We start from the raw sequence: 23,430 nt of genomic DNA on the forward strand, positions 1-23,430 counted from the left end.
TCTGTTTTACAAATACAGGCTGTTCTCTCACCAATTGCTTTGGTTTAATGGGAATGTGAATTGGTCTTGGTTTAATGATTTTGTTTATCTCTCAGTCAATGACAATGAGTCCCATTTATCAAGGTTCAATGAGTATGAGTGCTGACACATCATCTACCATCATATTCATTATGATTCGAAAGGCAGAACTGATCCTAACCAAGCATTTATCCTGAGACTATTGATAAAAAAATACGTACCATATTGTTGATTCTATTGTGTTGCGCGTCGTGTTGTGTTGTTTTGATGACATGCTTCCACTTCAAAATTCACAAAAGGCAAAATCAAATCAATCACCTTCACAACAAAAGGTATGGATTGGACCTGTACCGTTACAAGGCCGGTGATATCGACAGGGTGTGTTATCTCAAATCATTACGTCAGCATCTATTGATTGAAAAAGCAACTCCACAATCTACCTCTACCTATTTATCATTTGTTCAAAACGTATGGTTATAATTAACAGCCTCATTCTATGTATGATTATAATTAATTGACTCATTGAGCAAGCATCTGCAATTTAGCTAACTAATTACTGGTTAGTGATCCTGGTGGATATGCTTCTGCATCTGCACATTGCTTCAAAGTGGACTCAGAGGAAAACATTTGAGCTCAGCTATCTACCATGACTGATCACTGCAGAGGGTAAATGAGGTCCATTCCACATTTCTTAAGAGTTTGGATTTGGGATATAGCCAGTGCCATAAATGAGAGAGGAAAACAGAAAAGATCTTTTGCAGTGTCATGTACGAGCTTCATCTGCTCATCTGCTCTCTTACATAAGATTTCAGCAGACTGAGGAAGTGACATTAGCTGTCAAAACACAACCAGTCCTGTCAGCCACAAACAGCCAACTGAGGAAACAAGATGAGGAGAGAAGGACAGGGGAGTGTCAGTATTAGAACTCAGCCTGACAGCCTCCCAGTGTGAATTGGCTCCACTGTAACGCAGTCACCTCTATCTCCTCTCTCTTTTAGGGATAGTTATCTTCTTGTCAGAGGAGAGAGAGAGGGAGAGAGAGAGAGAGAGAGAGAGAGAGAGAGAGAGAGAGAGAGAGAGAGAGAGAGAGAGAGAGAGAGAGAGAGAGATCTAATACCTGTCGACGCCTTCTGAAACTCCTCACTTGATTAATGAGACAATTGACTCAGTGATTAACACCTGTGCATTAAGCTACTAAAAAAAGCCCAGGAAGAACTGAAATGGCAGAATATTGATTTCCTTTCTCCCCCAAGCACAGCCTCCACCCCACGACCATGAAGATGATACTGAGCATGATGCAATGTTTCTAATTAATCAACTCATTTGCATATTTACCGGGGTTAATTTGCATTTGATCACACTGCGGTTAATATAGGATATAGGAAGCTTGCAACTGTATTAGCATGGAGCTCTTTTGTATGCAAAGAGGAACCAATGTTCACCAAACAGTGTTGTATTTGTGTAGCTAATTGACAAGGGAGATGATAATGAATGAATAATGGGACAACGTTAATGCAACATTGGACAACGCAGCCTCCTGCATGCTGTTCCTGCATCTAACCACTCAATCAAATCCTGACTGTTTGCCTCAAAAATGATTGGTTGAGCTTGTTCTCTCAATGCTTGTCCACAATCCTCTGCCCCTTTGTTCACAATACAGTACATGTATATTCAATGAGATGGATGTATAACTGATGACAAAAGTAAATATCCCTTAATATGGCTTATGTGGTTCGCAAGAAACTGTGACTTTCAATTTCAAAGTCCTTAATCCTGAGGGTGAGGGCATTACTGCAGAGAGCACCCGTCCTGTAATTGAAACTATGAGGCTGTGTGCTTTGAAGCCAGCATACTTATGACCCCACAACAGATCCAGTTTAACAAGGTGATCTGTTCCCTATCCACCCGAATGATGAGGGCACACATATCAAATAGAGCGAGGGAGAGGGGGATGGTTGTGGGAAAAAGGTGCTTACCCTCACCAATTTACATTTGCCCGTCCCCGGAGCTAAGGCAGTATTATTCTGTCACATGTATAGATCAGAAGGGTCAAAAGTTCCTATCTCTTTGCACAGGACCTCATCCCCCCTCACGCTCCCTCATGAGGGAGACATTGGGAAGCATGGATTTATTAATTGGAATTCTAGTCCTGAGGTGCTGTGGCTGCATCAAGGCTGTGAAAGGGAAAGTTTAATGGTAAAACTTTCAATGTGAAAGTCAGTTGTGCAATCAGGACCTTGGCTGAAATCCTTTGTAAGCCTCTCTTCAGTGGCAAAAAAACGCTCTTATCAGCTGCTGTAAATGCTGAAAAGGGGATCATGTTCCATAAAATGATGCATGGGATGAAGATGAAAGATGTGTGAGGGATTTCTACTGTATCGCAGTTCTCTGAGATGAGGGACTATAAAAAGCAGGGGATTAGTATGAGAAAAGGCCTGTTTTAATTGTGTGTAGGTCCCAAGGAATGGAGATGGATGAAACATTTCCCTCTCAGTGTCCTCTCAGATACTGTACATTTGTCATTGATCTTCAACAAAGCGCTGGGTTTAAACATTAAAACACATGAACATTTGAGGGTCACGATTTATGTTTAATTAGTTATTGCAGACCAGCTTATATGAAACGGCTTAAAGAAGGCATAAGAAACGACTTTGATATTGGAACCAGAGCTTCTCTGTTTCATGGAGTCTGTGATTATAAATCTATAATTAAAACATGTACTAATGTATTTCAGTGTATGGCCTTTCATCAATTTGTTGATTTGTTTGTTGATGCAAATAAAAAGTCATTGGCCTGTAATGTGAAATTTCTGTGAATGATGCTTAGGAAAAATCATCCCACATCAAAAAATGCAAAATCAAAAAATTCAGTCAATCGCCTCTGACCCAAGAAACTTTTTGTCCCTTGCTGTGACACAAATGTGTGCTGCCCCTGACAGACAGGTTCAGGAAGTGGCAGCAGCTCCGAAGCAGCCACTTGAAAGCACCCAGAGACAATTACACATAATTAATGTCGACCTGGCCATTCCAACCATGGCCTTTGTTTGTGATTTTACTGCTGTGTGGGAGAGAAAAGGCAGGGAGCAGAGGTGACAAGACATTCTAATAGAGAGAAAATAAGGCCATCACTGGAGAGGTGAAATAGTGTTTGTGTCAAGGAAAAGGCTATAGGCTATAGGTGTAGTCTTGCCTGGCTCTATAAAGAGTATATTAGACCAAATATGGGGCAATCCAACAAGGGAACTGCTGTTGGTAAAAGCCACACTTTTCTTTCATTCTGAATATATCAAGAACAATTGTGGAAAATTCCCTTCCAAACAGATTTCACCACTGGACATTGCCCTCTGCAGATTTCATAAATTTAAGAGTTTGCCCAGAAGTCGGTGCTTGAGGAAGAAATAGGAGTATAGGCTTGGGAGCAGGAGTGACAGCTGGACGTTTTAGCTGTGGCTGGCACTTGTACCACCAAATAGAGGACAGCCGGCTGCCCAGATGTACCCTAAACAGAGTCCCATATGCCCTCTGTGCCCCTGAGGCCTGTTAGCCTCAGATGACGCCCCTCCTGCTGCCCGTCCAGACTCCACATCTCCACTGAGCAATGAGCCGGTCACTGGGGGACAAAGTGGCACCACGACGTTCCCAGCCAGATGTCACGGCTCAATCCATCACACTGTGCAACTTGCACACCGATGGACCTCGGGCTCATTGACCAGCTGACACAGACATCTATATCTGTATACCATGCATCTTCACACTAACAATGGACTCAATTCTTTAGCATGGTTTACGGCCAAATACAATGACTGAGGTTGGAAAATGAAAAAGAGCGCAAATAGAGAATATTTTGCTTAATGAGTCGAAGGCTGATGATAAGAAAGTGAAAGAGAAAATGTGATTGATGTGTTAAATGGCTGATGGTGACATTTGTTTCTAAAATGTCCATTGTTTATTTGGAAATGGTATTGTTTTTAAAGATATCCATCACTGTTTATGAACAGTTTATGAACACCATTAAAAATTAACCTTGTGAACCAGAAGAAAAATGCATCTACAGAAGCAACAATTGTAGAAATACTCTGCTGTTGTTCTGCCCCGAGAGGAACCGGGAGTTGTGTACGCACCAGTTGTTTTTATTGAATGAATGAGTACATATTTACTGTATCATGTACCTCCAGTGTCTCTTTGTGCTTTTATCCCTGATTGATATGAATGTGCAGTATGCACAGTGGCTCTTATTACTGACATTTTGTCTGTGCATGGAGCCACATTTATGTGTGTTTAACTTTGAACTACTACTATTACTTTAACATGCAAGAAGTGATCTGCAGTCTGGGCATTTGAGAGTCACAGGTTTTCTGCCACCATATGTCTACTGAGTTCTAAATAAAATCACGTCAGACACATGCAGGTTAGATACAGTTCATGATGGGGGACTTGGTCATCATAGTTATGAACAGAATATACACAGTAGTGAGCTCATTAAATAAAAATACACAAGAGCAGACAAGTGCAGTGGGATGTTGTGCGCTACGTTTTCCCAACATGGAAGCTAACTAAGAAGACGCCCCTGAAGGGAAATACAGCATGTGGCAATAGAACAGCATTGAAATGAAAAATAATTTTATTAACTTTGCAGAAAACCTTGAGGCATCAAAGAGATCTATATGTGCTGTCACGATTTCATCATATTCTGCGAGGCGCACATTGATTTTGTTTTCTGGCATGGAAAGATGGCGCTTCAGCAGATATGTGTTTATTTCTATCAAGAACCATAACATCCATTTGAACAAAATACACTAAATATTTTATATTTTAATATTTTGGTAACCCTTCCTATTACAATCATCCAAAGTACTAGGTATTTACTAATACCTTTATTTTAGGTTTTATACGTAAATACATGGTAAGAATAGTAAGTTACCAAGTAATTACACCTGTAACCAAGTAGGTAAATACTCTGAAATCACAGTTGAATTAAACCACTTCTGGTATTACTCATAAGTTCAAGTAACTACATTGTAGTTTAATGTTGTTCACAGGTTTAGGATGGTAACAAGAGGAATGTTTGCGAGCAGATGTTTATTATAGCATGTTTATTTAATGCACAGCAACAAACAAAGAAACAAATGCATTTCAGCCCTTGACCATCAGCATTACATATTTTATGAGTGCAGACATTCCTCATTTTTGATTCATTACGTCCAAGAGTCTGCTTCCATTATGGATTCAAAAGTTTTTGAGTTGAACAGACCAGCTTTTTGTTCTGTTTTAGGATGGTATCATCCCAAGTTTAACAGCATTATTCCCAGGGAAAAGGGTTTATTAAAATTACCATAGAAACTATTAAATTGTTACAGTACACAATACCATGTTAGCACTCTATGAAAATCTCCCCCTTGTCGGTAATATTATGCACTTTTCCCGGGTTTATACACATGTTAATAAACTTGGACAAAGCCGTTGTAAAGTGAAATGTTGCTGAAGTATTTTCAAGCTGCCATACCAGTCAAAGCAACACCATAAAATAGAAAATAAAGTTGAAATACAACAAGCAACAGACATCTCCATTATACTTTATTGTAACCCCAGTCACTCACAGAATAAGGGTTGCAGATGGGAAGAGTTTTCATTTCATCATCTCACATCCACATGATTGTACATGCAGGCCTTTCAGTGATATAAATGTTTATTTTTGCTGTTTTTCATCAGATGCACAACAGAGCAGCATGAAGAGGTCTCTGTTTACTGCAGACATGTCACAGTGATTGCAGGAGCCATTAAATGTCGCTACACTGACAGCTGTTCAGGGTCATTCATCAAATGACAGAGGGGGAGAGAAAGTTGGAAAGACGGCGAGAACAGGAGGGGATGCAAATGTGCTGAGGAAGTGAGCGCACAACTTGATGAAACATTTCTTGGACAATTACCCTCAGGTTCAGCTGGCCCTCGCTGGCCATTCAGAAATTTCTCAGTTCCCTTTCCTGAAAACTCAGTTCATGCCTCTGTGCTGTAGTGAACATCACAAAGAATACCTTTCTCAACGTCTTATGGCATAAAAGAGAGTGTGCGAATTGATGTTGCCACATGCACAGACTATTTCAAGAAGTACCTGCAGGACGGGAAGGAAATTTGTTGAATGTCATCAACCTAATGTGTCATGCTGTGTCGATCAAGTCTTGCAGTCCCAAGTTTTCAGCTAAGACCACCCCACTCACATCTGCCTGAACATCTTGAGTGGCAGACTGATTAGGCATGGCTGACACTTTCTCTCCCTCACACACAACACATGCACACAGACACACATTCACACACACACACACACACACACACACACACGCAAACACTCACATGTACACATGGCAAAGAGGTGACGATCACCTCCAGCTGTTTACTCTTTGTTCACCTCTCAAGGACATGAACCTTTATCAGTGCTGACCAGTCCTGTGTCTCCCACCTTCCTCCCTTCCAATATGCCAGAGTTATGGAGCGCCTGCTCTCCTTTTGCTGCTGATGCTCCTCAAAGGGCAGCGGGACGCGAGAGAGACGCAGCGTATGCTTACCATCGAGCCGATGGCTTCAGGCACACCCCATCCATCACTGTCTGCCCCAACCGACCTCTTTTTGCCTGCCATTCAACCACTGAATCGCGGGCCCTTCAGAACCATACTCATACAGTGGATTCATGCTAAAGACTTCTCCGAAAGATTAGCCATTTGGAGGATTTCTCATGAATAAAAAAAGAAAAATGAGAGCTTTTTTGTATTTGCAAAAAACAGATCATAATCATCTTCAAACAAATGAAAACGTCACTCTAACCGTAGGCTTGTGCACCTGATGCCTGAAGGCCTGTTGAGGTGGAAACGTGTGTATGGCTTTGTTAGTCAGTTTAGGGTGATATTTTGTTCTTTTGAAGATGCACTATTGATCTTTGTGTTGTGCGTGCCATACTTCATTACATTACATTACATTACATTACATTACATACAATCTGTTCATCTGTAAAGAAGCCCTCTTTTCCATTGTCTGAATATAGGATAGCCTTATAATAAAATTCTAAGATTCCTCATCATAATTTTAAATCAATATTTCCCCACTCCCCTATAGTGAACAAAATGCAATTAAAACCAGAACATTGTTAGTGTTTGAAGGCAGAAGGACAATTTGAGGCATTTCCATGAAGGGAAAGTGAACGATTTCACAAGCGTTCAAGGTTACAGCTCACTCGGTGATAACGCAAGCTTCTATTCGCTTTGTGAACGTATGGGAAAATTAGATCTTACTGCATTCCAATCTCTATAATGTATGTATCGTGGTGAGAGCATAGGCGTCTGAGATTATGATCCAGTTTAATTGGAGGCCTGTGTCATTCTTACACCGTGGGTTTGACTCCTCTGGTTAAATATAAATTTCTCATCAGCGCTGTTGGACATCAGCGGGAGTCGGTTAGAACCAACGAGATTCCAAATGAATTGGACTTAAGAAAATAACTCAATTAGTGGATATTTATTCACAGCTGCAAACTGCCCAGGGAGACAATTAACTCATTGAATACTAAGTCAGCCCAAGTCAGAGCTGCTGGAAACATCTAGTTACGTGCAAGAAGTGAATGGCAAGGTCGAATCATCAATCAGTCGACCAGATGATGATGGTGCAGTGATGTTGAAAATGAAGCGAGGATTTTACTGATGCTGCGGAGATGGCTATACTGTAACCCTATCTTGCTATACGTGTTGGCTGAATGCAGAGTTTAATTTCATTTCTTGATATTTTATGTTGTTTAGTATTTTAGAGCATCAAACAATATAAAATAATCACAATAGTCAACATAGTGGCCTACATGTCCCATAGAAAGTCATAGATGTCTCATATAATCATATTTATGCTTGGCTACTGTAAATTACTGATTCAATGGTATTTGTTTTCAAGTGAGAAGTGAGAAGGTCAAGTGAGGAAGAAACAGTTGAAGCCAAGTAGGTTGTACCGTTGGACAATGCATATTTGATGTTTTGTTCTAAAATGGAGAGGAGATTTGCAACTTTGTATACTTTCAATGTTTCCACTGGATTACCAACTGAACTAAAATGAAACATCATGGTTGCTAATATTGTTTATGCATCACCAATGCCTCGCTGACCGCCAAAACACAATTGTGGAACCCACAACATCATTTCTCAAGCTAGTTTTCCCCCTGTTAATGTTGAGCATCTAGTAAGTTCTGCAGTCTGATTGCCTGTGTAATTTATATCTGCGGACATTAGGTCTGAGATGCCATGGCGTTTCTGAAGCCATGGGCGGCTCCAACAAAGCAGGAGAGTTCTTTCATTTTAACTTTCCAAAAGATGCAGAGAGGTAGCTCATGCTATGAACCAGTAGCAGCGACACATCCATTAATAACAGTTTAAAAATGCATATGAAATTTTTTGTAATGATAAACACATTCTTCAGAGTACGGTGCTTGTGAAGCTTTCTAGCTTGATCAAAAGCGTGCCATAAATCAGCCGCCCTCATTAATTATTCATGATTTAATACATAAAAATGCTACTTTCCCAAAAGTGTATTTATTTTATATGAATATGATGTTTTAATAGTATCTACAAGGACACTCTTTAGAAAAGTAAAGGATGTCCCCTCTCCAAAATGAATTCAACTAGTCATAATTTCTGATTTTGTACAAAACCTTCATTATGGGCTCATCGTGTCTTGAGCGCCAACCTGCCTTGACCGCCACCTCAGTGTGAGTGGTTTGGCTTCTGCTACACTCCTTTTGGTCATGATGATGATTAGCAATGATTACTAATCAATAATCAATATGGCGTGGCAGTCATATTTTGGTCTGTGATGTTGTACTAATGTTCCTAGCTTCCAGTTAACTAGTATCTTAAGCAATAAAGCACACTGATACAGGGAAGAGTGACAACCACTTAGTTCTGACTACATTTGTTAGCTTGTCGGCCCATAATCCGGAAAAACTTCTTATATGGGTGATTCATTTACATTTTATTGTAGGATCTATTGTAGGATCTTCATACATCACAAGCTTTTCTGAATACAGGGACAGATTTTAATAGTAGCCTTAGCTTGCATACAGCTTTTCCTTTTTAAACTGTTAAATTTGTTCTTACAAAGGAGAGAGCAAATTATAAGTTTTAAAGAGTTGGTGTTTTGCATGCTAGTCTAGACATGATGCATTAATGGATGATTCCCTCAGTCAACTATAAATAGCACTCTGATTAACATATCAGTCTTGTTGGCTGAGCTACTTACTTTTACACTTGCTTTTCAAACAGAAAAGTAGAGCAGAGCTGACAATGGGTCCTACAGCTGAGTAGTGTAAGTTCAGTATGAAAATAGGTCTGACTGAAAGAAGATGATGCTCTCTCTCTCTCTCTCTCTCTCTCTCTCTCTAACTACCAGTGGTTTCATAATATACTCAAAAGCCCACAAACACTACATAAGCTAACGGCACCATTCATTAAACATCAAATAAATTATATTGACAAAAAAATCCCTTCAAAACTTTTACTGTAGCTTAGATCAATACCAACTGGTGTGATACAGCATCAACACACAGGGACAAGAAAAACAGTTTCTTCATCTTGACTTCTTCATCAGTTTTCTTAAATATTAATATTATGGGACTCAAATTCAATATTGCATCAATCAAATGCAGATCCTTGCAGAATTTTTGCATTTTCATTATTCAGCATACAACTTCTAAGCCACTAAGCATGAATCAATTTTTTGTCTTCAACCAAGGACATATTGGTTTTAATTGATCAGTTGAGTTCAAAGTCGAGATTTAAGTTGCCACTATAATCAGTTGGAGGAAAATATTTGCTTCTTAATGATGTATGTAATGTGTAAGCAAACATACAGTGAGATTTGCCCAAGAACATGAAAAATACATGTTGTGGATGCAACAAATAATTTCGACATTCCTTCTGGGCAATCTGAATTAACATTGCCATATTTCTTTTTAATTTTTGTTTTATTCAGACCCAAGACATCACCGGTAAATGGTATGCACCTTAGCCAACTGAGCCACCTTGCCATATAAGTATTCTAGCAATATTTAAAATTGCTAGGGTGTCACAGGCATTATTCATTTGTCATGCTTTATTTGGTAGAGGCAAAGATGGCACTGTTCTTTATGGAATTTGGTATGTGGGGACATTGCATACAGATAATATATCACTGTAGGTATGGGAAAAAGAAAGGGGTGGGGGCGCATTTTGCTGACCAGCCAGTTCAAATTTAGAGATAGACAGCAAGCCTGAAAAAGATCAGTAATGTGAGGGACACACACACACAAATATGTTCACACAGCTACACACAACCTTGAGCAGCCTCAAACAGCTTGAGGCCTCTCCTTCAGTTCCATTCACAAGGGCTCAAATAAGGCTTTTTTCCCACCTTCAAACACATATAGATTTTTTTTATGAGGAGCTGTCCATGACTCGTGTGTAACGATATACTGTATGGGCCATACGTGCGATGCCTTTCATCCCCTCCACGGACCAAGGTGCAGGTGTTGTATGGTCTCAGTTGAATGTCTCACTAAAATCTGACAGCTGAAATCTTGTACTGGGCTTTATTGAGCATTGAATGGATAGTATAGCAGCTATCAAGGATTTTTAGGGTGCATGAATCATTACAGATTCATAGTGCAAGACTAAAGGTACTAATGTAGATAAATATGACTGCAAATAGTCAAGGCTGAATAAACAGCACAACCTGTGCACTTAACTTTGAAGCTGGTCTTTAGTACTTTGCTCCCTCTGGACACGAGCTTCTTCAAATGTATTTCCAAGACATGTTGATCCAACACTACATTTTGCATGGCAGCGGCAGAGACGCGGGTTCACAGTGAAATGATATGCAATAAAGCTGTCAGCAAGATGATTATTTCAATACCTGAGCACACATCCCAAAGGGATTATAAAACATGAGAGAATAGAGAAATGCTAATGTTACCTTAATTCCCTCCAATTTTCTGTTTTCCTCCTTTTCCTCCTCTAAAAATCCACTCTGCATAAAAACAACGATTACATAACGCTGTGCCTGTAAGTTTCACTATCTTTTAATTATGGCGAGTTCACAGCGCAAATTTGAATCAAACACCACCAAGAGAAATAAAAATTTTATTATATATATTCCATAGCAAAACCAAATTCACTTCAACAGGGAGCTATTTTGAACACACCTCAACCAGGAGCTACATCACAACTGAATACATCGCATAACCTTATTTACTATCTAGCGGCGGATCTCGGTGGGTCTCATTTTATGAGTGTCAAGAGCTAGAGCTTTATTGGGCATCCCTCTTCAGGATGTTTCCATCATGATTCCCAGAGTGAAGCATGGATGAACGCAACAGAATTATTACACATGATTACATCTCGCTCCCGTTCCTATAACTCCCTCAACATGGCCACTGATGATATTCTGAAGCGCCGGCCTCTCGTATTCCCCCTCATATAAATCCAAAGACAAGCTGCCATTTGGGATTTGACGATGCACGCAGTCCTGCTCCACAATATAGCCTTGTGTCTTCCGGTGTGAGCTACTGTGCAAGATTAAAAGAGCGATGCAAAGCAGATTGGGAGGAAGGTTAGTTACAATTTTTTTATAGATTCCGTTGAAACAGCAGTAAGATAACAACACACATCCGGATTCAGAAACCTGATCAGTAGTTTAATAAAGTCGATCCTTTCTCTGTTTAGAATTCAAGACGAGGGGCATTACATTTCACAGACATGTAGAGAATAATTGATGATGATTGATCTCTTAAGTGTGTCATTATATGTGACACCAATTGTCTGCCCTTGAAGAACTGTTTTTTTTTATTTGCTACAGCATTACAGACCTATTGAACAACACCCATTTACTCTTTTACCCACAGCGCAAAGCATCTGTGTCAGTGGCAGATGAAAATTCAATATGGGTGTGTGTGTATGTGTGTGTATGTGTATGCACATGGGTGCTTGTGTGTGTGTGTGTGTGTGTGTGTCTTGGGAGTGTGTGTCTGTGTTGGGGGGCTTCAAAAGCCAATGGTTGCCATAGAGACACGAAGGTAGAGAATTATGGGTGGAACGGGCGCTGAGGGAGACATCACCAGTGTTTGTGTAGTTATTGTTCCAATATGTTCCTTTCCCTCCTTCGTCGTCTCCCCTTACACACTACAATCTGGAAGTGGCAAGTTACAAATGACCCCCGTGTATCTCCTGCATTATTCTAAACACCTGACTCGCTCACTGACTCGCTGTTCAACAGTCCCACAGCTTTGTATTTTAATATCTAACTCCTGCATATCAGTCCGACTTATGTTCCCGTTAACCATATTTATTGACGCAGTTCCTCACCCATAAGACAGGAACAGCAACATTGTGTCCCTCGGTGTCATTTGCTCTCATGCCATTAGTGTCAGTTGGTTAAGACGTATTGTGAATAGCAACAACCAAACATGAAACTCATTACATGACCCTCCCCGATCCCCACCCCCCTCCCCCCTCCCTCGCCTCTTTCCTCACAGACCTCAAAGTATCGAGTAAAGCATAATTCAGGATTAAAGATTGTGTTGCTACAGCTTGCTTGTTTGTTTCAGCAGCTTTACTCTATGAGGTTAGATCAGGCTGGATATGACTCCAAAGAAGGTCCAAAAGTAGGTTTGTTTTCTTGCCCTCAGAGAGACAGAGATTAAAAAAAAACTAGAAGAAGCTTTTCTTTGTGGCAGCAATAAAACAATCCAAACAAACCATACCTGCAAATATTGCATGCATTTGCTAAAATACATATAGGGGTCAAAACAGATTTCTGTGATTTTGGTTGAGGTGGAATTACATGCCTGCACTGCAAGCACTTCATGTATAATTCTATGGTTGTTCATTTAACAGAAGACCTCTGCTGCATGTCAAATCTGGAGCACCTGTGTCAATCCCTCCCCACACACACACACACACACACACACACACACACACACTCCGAGACAGTCATTTGGGGCGTCCTACATCTTCATGGCCAGCACAAAAAGAAAACTATGTGGACATTCTGTCTAATTAAGGGATGAGATACACTTCCCTGGTCTTGTAGAAAAGCCCCATTTATTTCCTCTTATTGGATTTTCGTTTGTGTTGTTTCTGTTTTATTCAATTTTACGCTGCAGTTTGTATTCATTATGGGGCAACAGAGGGAGTCAATGGGTATCTAAAACAATGCCATACAGAGTTTAAGTATCCCTGCCTAAGCATTGACCGGGAAGTATCTACTTGTATTAGCATCTAAATGTGCTTGACTCTTCTTCTGTCAAAGAAGGCATGGCAGACATCCAGACCTGGGCCGAATACTAATTGCAAATATTCTTAGTGTCTGTGTTTTTTGTTGCATGGGCTGCAAGATGGGCAGGATATACAATTCAGACAGTGTCAGGTAGTTTGTCAATCACAATTAAGTATCCTATTATAAAATGAGGAAAACTCTGTCAGTCTGTCTGTCTGTCTGCATCCATTTTGCTCCTCAATGGGTTGGCCAATCAATCTGAAACTGCACATGGGCATTGAGCATTGGCATAGGCAGGGACTGACGAAGCTGATTTTTCCATTTTCCCAAATTTACGCTGTTTATGCGCATTTTTGGCAAGTCTGCGCGGAGTTGTGGCGCACGCATCCCTGGGTATGGACTAGTACTAATTTGACTTTCAAATACTTTGAAACATGAACTTGTCGATTTTCAGCACAACTGACATGTCAGCAATGGCATTGTTTGGATCTGATAATAGGAAAAATGCATCTGACTGGAATGAATAGACCGACCACTTGTCGTTTACCCTCCTCTCCCCCCAAGTAAAGTCAACTGTACATAAAGGCATATAATTAGTTTTGAGACCTTTAAAAAGCCATGTCTTCATTTCATTATTTTCCCACAACATGGAGTGAGAGGGGAAGAGAATATGCCAGCTTTTCCTTCTCAGAGCGAGAGAGAGGATACTGTCAGCGTGCTCCATGGCCTTATCAGTGCATCTCAGCAGGGAGGCCAGTGCCAGACTACAGCGGCTGGTTTTGTCAGGATCCATGCAATGTTGTGCCTTCTTTCTTCCTCTCCCCCAGAGAGCTAGCCATGAGCCTGAGAGAACACAGCGAATGTCAGCTTCTCTGAAAGGAAGACCCCGCAGGTGTCTCAGCAGGACACAGTTTAAAGGAGGCCTCCAAGGCAGTCCAGCACAAACAAGCAAAACCCTGACTGGGCTGCAGCATCTAGGTGGGGCATCATGCACCGTTGTGGTCTGAAAGGAAGGTGGGGAGGAGCTTGTGTGAGTTATAGGCTTGGAACTGACATAAAAGCTAAGAAAAGTGAAAAATAAAAAATAAAAAAAATTAAAACAGCCTAGGCTCAACACCTTTGTTGTTAGCAGAGATGTTGATTTAAAGATTTAAAGTTCCTGGAACTTAGAAAGTGGGAAGTTGTTTTGCAAATTTGAAATAAGCTAGTGTGAGACATGAGTCCCAGAGGGTGGCTGTCATTTAGGTGATATAAAAAACACAAAGGCTCTTTTGAGGTATGAAAAACACTGTTCAGGGATTTGAGAGGGATGAAGATATAATTGGGATGTGGATGATGATGATGAAGATGGTGGCACCAGAAATGGCAGACTGGCAGGCAAGCAGGGGGATGTCATTGTTCATTAACAAAGACATTTATGTTGCAAGGAAAATGTACAAGAATAAGCACCGCTGAATCTTATTAGACCACAAAAATAAAAATACAAAAAAAAAAACAGGAGTGGAGGGAAATGGCTCAAATTTTTTGTGGTCCCACTTGAGTGGGTGGCGCATCATCATACAATAGAAACACTTGCTGCAGGGCACCGAAGCAGTTTTAACCAAAGAAGTGTGACCTAAATGTTCATGCACTGACTTGGTGATAAGAATGATTCATACATAAGAATTAGCATAGCTTTTTTCCTGTGGATACTAAGGAAAAAGTTTTTCCCATTAGTTCAATGCACGTATCGCACCAGGGGAAGAAGTATCGGAAATGTGCAGCTATGATAATTTTAAGGGTCAGGGCACCAGTGATAATTTCCAGAAGTTGCTCTGCATTTAGTTTGCCTCCCCATTAATTTTTAACATAAGATGTTGAGCCTTAGCATGCCGTAAACCTAATTACCTATGATGGATGTTAAACAAGTTCCTGACGAGGGCTAATAACTGTGTTGATCAGTGTCAGGGAGTTCTCTGCTTCCTCTCTCTCGCTTTCCACCCACACTCAAACCCTGCCTTCCATCACGTCTGGGGATGCTTTGACAAAATAAACCGACAACATGCTGCTGAATTATTCAAATTTGGCTCAGTGATGTATGAAGAGAGAGTTGCAAGAGAGAGTTGCAATTAGCGCTGCTGTTTAATCCCCCCTCCCTCCACTGAACCTCCAGGCAAACAAATTACCATCCATGCCCCTTCAGCTCCTGAGCCCTACGTAAGGTGAGGAAACTGAAGCTCCCATTGTTCTAGTAGCTGCAGTCAAAAACACTGTGGTTCGAAGATGGAGACAGAATCTGTCCATTTTTTTTTTCAGCCATAAAGTGTTGTGATTTGCAATTAGATTAGGATACAGAAAGTTTGCTGTCAAAGACTATCAACTCTAAGAAGAGGAAAGGTACTAACGTACTCTAGTACTGTAAAACAACTGTACTGTATCTATCAGAAACATTCATGTGATTTTTTTTTTTGTCAGAATATCAGTTTTTTTGGATGCTCAACTACATTTCATTCATAACTACATTTAATTTCTAATAGTCAAATCTAATAGTCTAATTCTAATAGTTTTTCAGCATCCAACATTACAGTCAGAGAAAAAAAAAATCTCTTGAATCCCTCAGCCAAACCAGTCAAAACAAAAGCATTCGCAGCGGATACCAGCGGTGCGGAGAGATGCTCCATTAGGCTAACCTTTTGTGCCAGACTTAGCTTAGTTTAAGACCATTTCACATCTCCCTCCTGCCGCCCGCTGTCAGGGCGAGAACGGGGTTTGATTTCAGCCGGCATTTGGCCTTTCAGACGTAGCACATACCTAACTCATGACAACGATCTAACCCTCCGCCCCATTGAGTCTCTCACTTTTCACTTTCTCTCTCTCACTCTCTCTCTCTTGCTCTTTCTATTTCTTTCTCTCTCCCTCCTTCGCTGTCTCTCTCTCCGACTCTATCTCCATGACTCACTCTCTGACTCCCCCCCTCTCTCTCTCTCTCTCTCTGTCTCATGCACCTCTGGCTGTTGGTCTGAAGCTCTCTTAAATATTCATAACCAGGGAGAGAGGAAAACTGATGAGGAGCAAAGAATCACAAAAGCCGGTGCCTGGCTTGAGTGTTGGAGAGCGAGTTCTCCTCCCGGTTTTTCCTTTCTTTTGCTATAATACCAGAGGTCAGGCAACTAAAAGACCCCACACTTGCGTGGTTTACGATGTTGTTGCGTCTCCTGCCGTTTTCTAGCTGCGGGCTTATTTTCGATGCCAGTGTGAGAACGCTATTATGCAGCTGAGACAGATGAAGGTCAGCCCCACTGATACTTTCAGATTATTTAAGAAAGGTTTCAGAAGACAAAAATGTCCGTTCAACTGGAAAAAATAAATAGTTTTTGTCTTCTGAGGAATGAGAGAATAATTCATGATCTTTTCTTTAAGCAAAGTAACTTTAGTTCCCGCAAAGTTTTGTGTTACTGCCTGGCTAAATCTATTGGGAACACACTTAATTCAAAACATCACGCTCTGTTGCTTAAACCCTATTTATAACATGAAGATATTCAGCTAGATTAGAATTCTAGTTTAGACCGCATTAATATAGGAAGCGGCCATTGGGAGCCCAGTCTAGGTCTGCCTCTTGGTCTGTCTACATCATTACACTCACTGTCTGCTGTCTTTATGACTGTGTATGTAGCTGAATCTGCTCCGAGTGTGTGGGTGATGCTTAGCACAGTTGCGTGTGTGTGTGGCTGTATGTATGTCCATCCTCTCTTCCAGACACCTGTTGCATGCAGTGATTTTACCTGCCAGCGGACGCGTGTGCTGCCCTCGCTTTCATGGACGTTGGCGCCGGCCGAACTCCCGCCATCATGTTTCTCTTTGTCTTATTTGCACTGTCCATTTTATTGTTGTGTCCCAGCACCTCAGCCGTCCTGGTGGGAGATCCATCTTTAAATTTGCCCACCTACTGTATGGTTTCTCCCATGTTTTTTTCCTTTTCAGGTTTTTCTTGGGAGTTAGATATAGGCCTCTCATGTCTTTCCAACGTGCTATTTTGTGTCTTGTGCTTTGTTTCCTTGTGTTTTATTTTGTTGCTTACTGTATTGCATCATATTGTTTTGTGACTGATGATTGATTAGCTAGATCTAGGTAGGCTCACTCGCTGTCATTTGAGACATGCTTGTGATGAAGGGCTATCGAAATAAACTTGACTCACTTTGACATATTATCATCATAATCAACAGAAACGGCATCCTGAAGGCGCCTGGTTCACGGCTGGTTCTAACCTGGTTCAAGACACTTTTCAGAAGCCCGACTTCACCCCTCCTCTCTTGAACTTTTTCTCTTATCCTCTCTGACAGTCTCCTACACTCATTAAAGAGTCATTACTGGGACTGTAAACTCACTCTAGTCTGACACAACAGCTCCGGCACCCTCCATCTTCTAGCTTCCAGCTTGATGTATAGAGGTTGCACTTCTTGCACAACAGTGAATTACTGAATTACAGTAAAGCATTTGTTACTACTCATGAGTGATCCTCATCCTATCCCAAGACGTGCTGTTTAGAACATTACGCTATCTCTTAAGCCACCAGAAGACACAGGTTTTGTGTTATCTGTGTGTCTTCCCTTCTACTTTGCTACATTTGAGAAACAAGTTAAAACACTAATGCAGGATTGACACAGGATAAATGCATGATTGGGGACTTCAATGATGGGGAAATCTATAGGGAAATTGAAATTCTCACCTTCCTCACATTCTCTCTGTAGAGAGACAGCCAAAGGGCAACAAGTAGCGATAGGCGAGTAGGTGGTATTCTGGCGAGACCGGATCAGAATACATTATGTCAAAGGCAGAACTAGTGATTGCCTAATATGTACAAAATCAGGAGATTTATAAAAAGCACTAGAAATTTCTCTGTCCCCAGAATAGCATCGTTTACTGAGATGACCCCTCAGGTAGCTAAATAAAACACACTGAATCATCTGAATGGAATAAAACCCCTTTACAATAACATCTACAACCTTCACTGAAGGCCTGGTTCATCCTGTGCCGCCACGTAAGCACATTCCTGATACTGCACCATGAATCATCTTCTCCCCGTTTACTACATTTGCTCTCTTGTAGCGAGCACAATTGTGTGGTACAACCTCTTTCCTCTGACTCATCTGAAAAATAGGCAGCATTAGTTAGCTGTCTATTTTCCTGAAAATCAGTATATGCTTCACCCTTGAACTGCTGGTATGTTATGTGCAAAGCAGAGGATCTTTGTGAAGGTTAATCTCTGGGGCCTATTACTTGCTTGCTAGATTGTAAGCTACACTACATCTACAATAAGACTACAGTTTCTACCTTTCCCATTATTAAAACAGAAGCTGTGGTTACTTCTGGTTTCATCATACTGTAGGTCAGACACATTTCATGTTGGTCTCTGCAGGGTCGTTCCTCTTCTTCCAGACAGTTCTGATAGTTGAGAAGAACTCTCTGCCTGGTCAGTGTTGTGTAACATAACTCAAATCCCACTTAGACCTATTAACTCATCATCTACATTTTAAATTTGGCTGACGTCCAGAGCCTTTTGCTTCAATAACAACTGGGAGATAACAAACAAACCTGTGAAGACTCGGGGATCCTGACCACAAAGGGGTCAATCAACACTGTGTTCACCCTGACTGATTTTGCACCTAATTTCTGTTGTAGCTAAGAGTCACTGATCCATTATGAAAATGTTTTCAGAATGCATGTACTCAAATGCACTTTCAACTGTGGCAGAATCTCAATAAGGCGAGTCTATCCATGGTGAATTCAAATGAATAATTCAATACCAAACAGACATGTACATTTTAAATGCCCCTGTTGTTCTGTTGTTGTATTTGAATCACCCTGAAAGTAAGGTGCCCCTCCAGAGTAGCACTCATGCATCTTTGTACTTTGGTCTGAGGCACTTGCCTTTGAGTATATGGAGCTAAACCAATTTCAGGTGCATTTACTCAAACATCAGATGGGGCTTATCTGTGCAGGTTTACATGGCCGTATGGGACCATTATTCATGTTCAAACATGACAGGTCTACTTCCAAGCCAAGACAGCTCCTCCATCAGACTGTGCCAGATTATACTGTTGATATATAACAACATCAAGCCTGAACACTAAAGGGAAATTACACACTGTCACATGACTGGGCTGAAGGATGCTATTTTGACCATGGAAACAAATTGGTTAAATCTAAAGAAACGAATGTTGCTGTTGCTGTTATTGTTGTTTTTGCATTGTTTCTATCTTAGAGAACTGAGAAGAAGAATCTGAATCATATCTGCAGTGCATCATGTGTTCGGAAAGTACAACAAAGGAGCAATATTTGAGTAAAGACTGGGATTGTACCTTTGTGTTTGAGATGCCTGAGTGTATCATCACTATTCCTATAGCGTGCGGCACATGTGCCTTTGCAAGCAAGATAGAAGCTGAAAATGGATATTCAGAGTGCTTGTATATCTCTCTGTTTCATGGAGTTATATATCATACTTTGGAAACTACATGATGTCAAAGTCCAAAGCATCTGTGATTAAATATTTAAAAAGATAGAAGAAAAATAGCAAATGCAGGTTCAACACAGCTCTAAAGAATATCCATCGAAAATGGTGGTAATTCCCGCAAGACCAAAAGATTCATCACTGAATGTGAGGGAAAACTACAACCAGGAGGCAGATTTCTTAACTCTTCACTGCCTTCTGTTAACTAATTAAACTTTAATGCATTAACACATTGCTTTGCATTCCATTCATTTCCATCACATACTGAGAGCAGCAACATAAAAGAAGCCACGGGGCACAGTATTGTATCTCACCGTCTGTAGCCCTGCGAGTGTCACAGGCATAGCGTGGAAAATAGGACATCCATTGAACACTCCTTCAAAATCGACTGTAACAAAAATGAGTCACACAGATTCTGTTCAAAGCTACAATCTTTACAAACTTCTTTTATAGATGATCTCATGTTAAAAAGAAAAATATTTAAATGTTTTTTCCCCAAGAAATGGTTCCACAGCCAATTAAGTAGATGTTGATTTTGCCTGGGTAAGTTAAAAAGGAGGACAAGGAGATTGTAACTAAACTATCAATGGCAGCCAGCATCTTGGAGTGAGCACCTTATTTATGGCTGCTGCATACTCCTGTGCTATAAAGCTGCACATACAGTCAAGCCAACACAATTAGACTTGTATTTCATGGTTACAACTCCTTGATACAGTGCCTTGTGTGTCATAAAAAGGCACAGCAATTAAAACCTACTGTGCCACTGTTGAAACATGCGCAGCACATGTCTCATAGCATAATGATTCTGGATTAATGGACCAATATGCTCAATGTACAAATCATTATATTAGCTCTGTGGAGAAAGGCGGGTGGGCTGTGTGTGCACCATCCAGCAGAGTGGGTATGTACAGGACACAGGCATGTTTCTGCACATACCCATGAACATTATGCATGTGTGCCTGTGCCTGTGTTCAGTTTAAATTGAATGTTTATACATGTGTGGAATTGAAAGAGTGAATCACCTTGTTTCAAACTTGGAGGTATGACTGGAGAACGGGGGACACACAAAAAATGAACAAGAGCCTCTGGCTATCTCCGCAGGCCACACTACCCCTCCTTGTCTTTAACTGAAGAGGGAGGGATGTGGCTTAGCCGGCGAGTTGGAGGGAATGCAAATGCAGGTGTAAGGGGTTAGTTGGGGTCCAGAATTGTCATTTAGTGCTGCCCCACATGTGGCTGGAAAAGGGGGCGTTATCAGAGCCAGAGACACTCTCCTCCTGCAGACGGAAAAATAAGCCTGCGAGAGTGTAAAGGTGGCGGGGTGGCCTTTCCTTGATTGAAAGACGAAACAGAGAGTCACTCCTTGGGTCTGAAGCTCTTATCTGGAATTGAGCAAAGTGTTCACTTGTGCAGTCAATCCCCGGCACAAGACCAAAGCGCCAATGTGTGTCCACTTGGAGAAAGACCTTGCAAAGCACTTGGTGTGTTGTTGGAGGAAGCACTATTCTGCCACACAACAGGCTCTGACTCAAGTCCTCTTTGAAAACAAACATAAAAAAAAAATATTTGTATTCCACTGAGCACACTGTACAGCAGGTAGGAAGGACAACAGGGGAGCACAGAAGATATGTAAGAATGAAAGCAGATACAAACTACTTATGACAGGGCCTCCAAAACATTCATTAGTGACCTTTCCCTCAGCAACCTACCTAACCCATGTAGCCATATCCAGGTTGGTCATTAAAGCTTGACTTTTTCTTCCAATTTAATCTGTCGAGCCATTTATGCCACCGTGAGCACGCTCAGTAGCAGGCTCTCAGTCAAGCTTTGAGCAAGGAGCCTTTGTACAGTTGTTTGGGAGTATCAGGAGCTGTCATACCGTTCTGACAGGGTCAAAGACAGAGATATGGCAGGTCAGATAGAAAATCCAGGGGAACCACACGACATGGCATCTGTATAATTCTCCATTAGCCTATATATATATATCACTGTGGTACATTTTATCTGATGCAGGTCTTCTGGAGAGATTGCAGTCCTGCTGAGCTCACACAGATTTCTTTGTAATTATGTGTCAATCAAGCCAACAAAGCTGTCTGGTTCACTGCATCAATGCAAACTAAAGTCAGAGCCAGTGCAGTGAATTAATGTGCAGCTATTATAAATATATTGTTATTTTCCTACTCTTTAAGATGCAGATGTAGGCCAATGTATGTTCTACGATATCACTGCCTCATTACGGCAACATGGAAGAGATCTATATGTGGGGGGGACAGAGCTTTACCCTGTATGATTCTCATCCATCTGTGGATGGTGAGGTTTTTGACCAAGAGGAGAATCTATGATTCTCGTCTGCCTTAGGCAGTGAGATCTGACGTAAATATCGGATCAAGAGTAGAATCAGATGGATTCTCATCCATCTGTGGATGGGGAGGTTTTTGACCAAGAGGAGAATCTATGATTCTCGTCTGCCTGAGGCAGTGAGATCTGACGTAAATATCGGATCAAGAGTAGAATCAGGAAGGACAGGGGAAAAGTAAATTAAAGAAAAACATATGGGTTCACTCACAATGTGCATCTAAAAGTGGGAGTATTTGTTGTGTTCTTCTATCTTTCTATTTTACTTGATTTGATTCTTTTAATGCAATGCATCTTGCTTGTTCTTTTATATAAATTTTATCTTTTTAATCTGTCTTTTATCTGCCTTTTATTGATGTAAAGCACTTTGAGCTGCATGTTGTGTATGAAAGGTGCTATACAAATAAAGGTTATTATTATTATTATTATTATTATAATTAAAACATTCCCTCTCTAATTTTCAGCACACTGTATATACTCCTATAGAGCCTTATGAAGTGCTAAAGATCAAACTTAAGATAAAGTCACTTTGAAGATGTGGAAGCAATCGCAAGAAAAATATATTTAAAAAGTTGTTAATGAGTCAATGTTTAATGCTGTGTTTCAGGCTGATTTTCATCATTTGAATCACACACACAAAAAAAATTTATAATAAGATGAGTTTCTAGACCAAAATACAAAGTAGTACTGGTGGCAAAAATTCCTTTTGGACATTTTGTTTCTCCTAAGTACTTTGAGGCTGAATGCTTCTGAGTGCAGGGTGCAGTGAGGTGAATTGCATGCTTATGAATCACAATAGTTTTCAGTTTTTGACTGCCACCAACAAGGATAACATGCAGAGCCCATATATTATTCTAAACCTATTTTGACATTGTACTCTTCCAATATTTTGGCAGACTGACATAATGAAATCTGTATATGCCTCGTCATTTGCTCTGTGGCGACCATTTCCCTCTGTCAAAGCCTATTGGCTTTCTGTTGGATGGGCTGTCTACTTTGGCTGGCTGTACAAATTGAATGGATGCTTTATGCTTGCAAACTCACGGTCATGTCTGTCCCTGTGGATAATGCCTTTACTCTATACATGGGCGGGGAGCAAGGAGTGTTATCTCTACATATGTATGTCTACCAGGGGAGAATTCATCCCAGTGTACCTCATACATGTAATCAAGTGATACAAATATAATATTTAGAAAGCACTTTCACTTTCAAAAAAAGTTTGCCCTAAGCCAAGTTTTTGGAGCTGAAAATGTGATTGGACGAGCGGCAAAAGGCCATGAGGATTAGGTTGAAATG

This window comes from Centroberyx gerrardi, chromosome 16 (assembly GCF_048128805.1).
Source record: "Centroberyx gerrardi isolate f3 chromosome 16, fCenGer3.hap1.cur.20231027, whole genome shotgun sequence".
NCBI lineage: Eukaryota > Metazoa > Chordata > Actinopteri > Beryciformes > Berycidae > Centroberyx > Centroberyx gerrardi.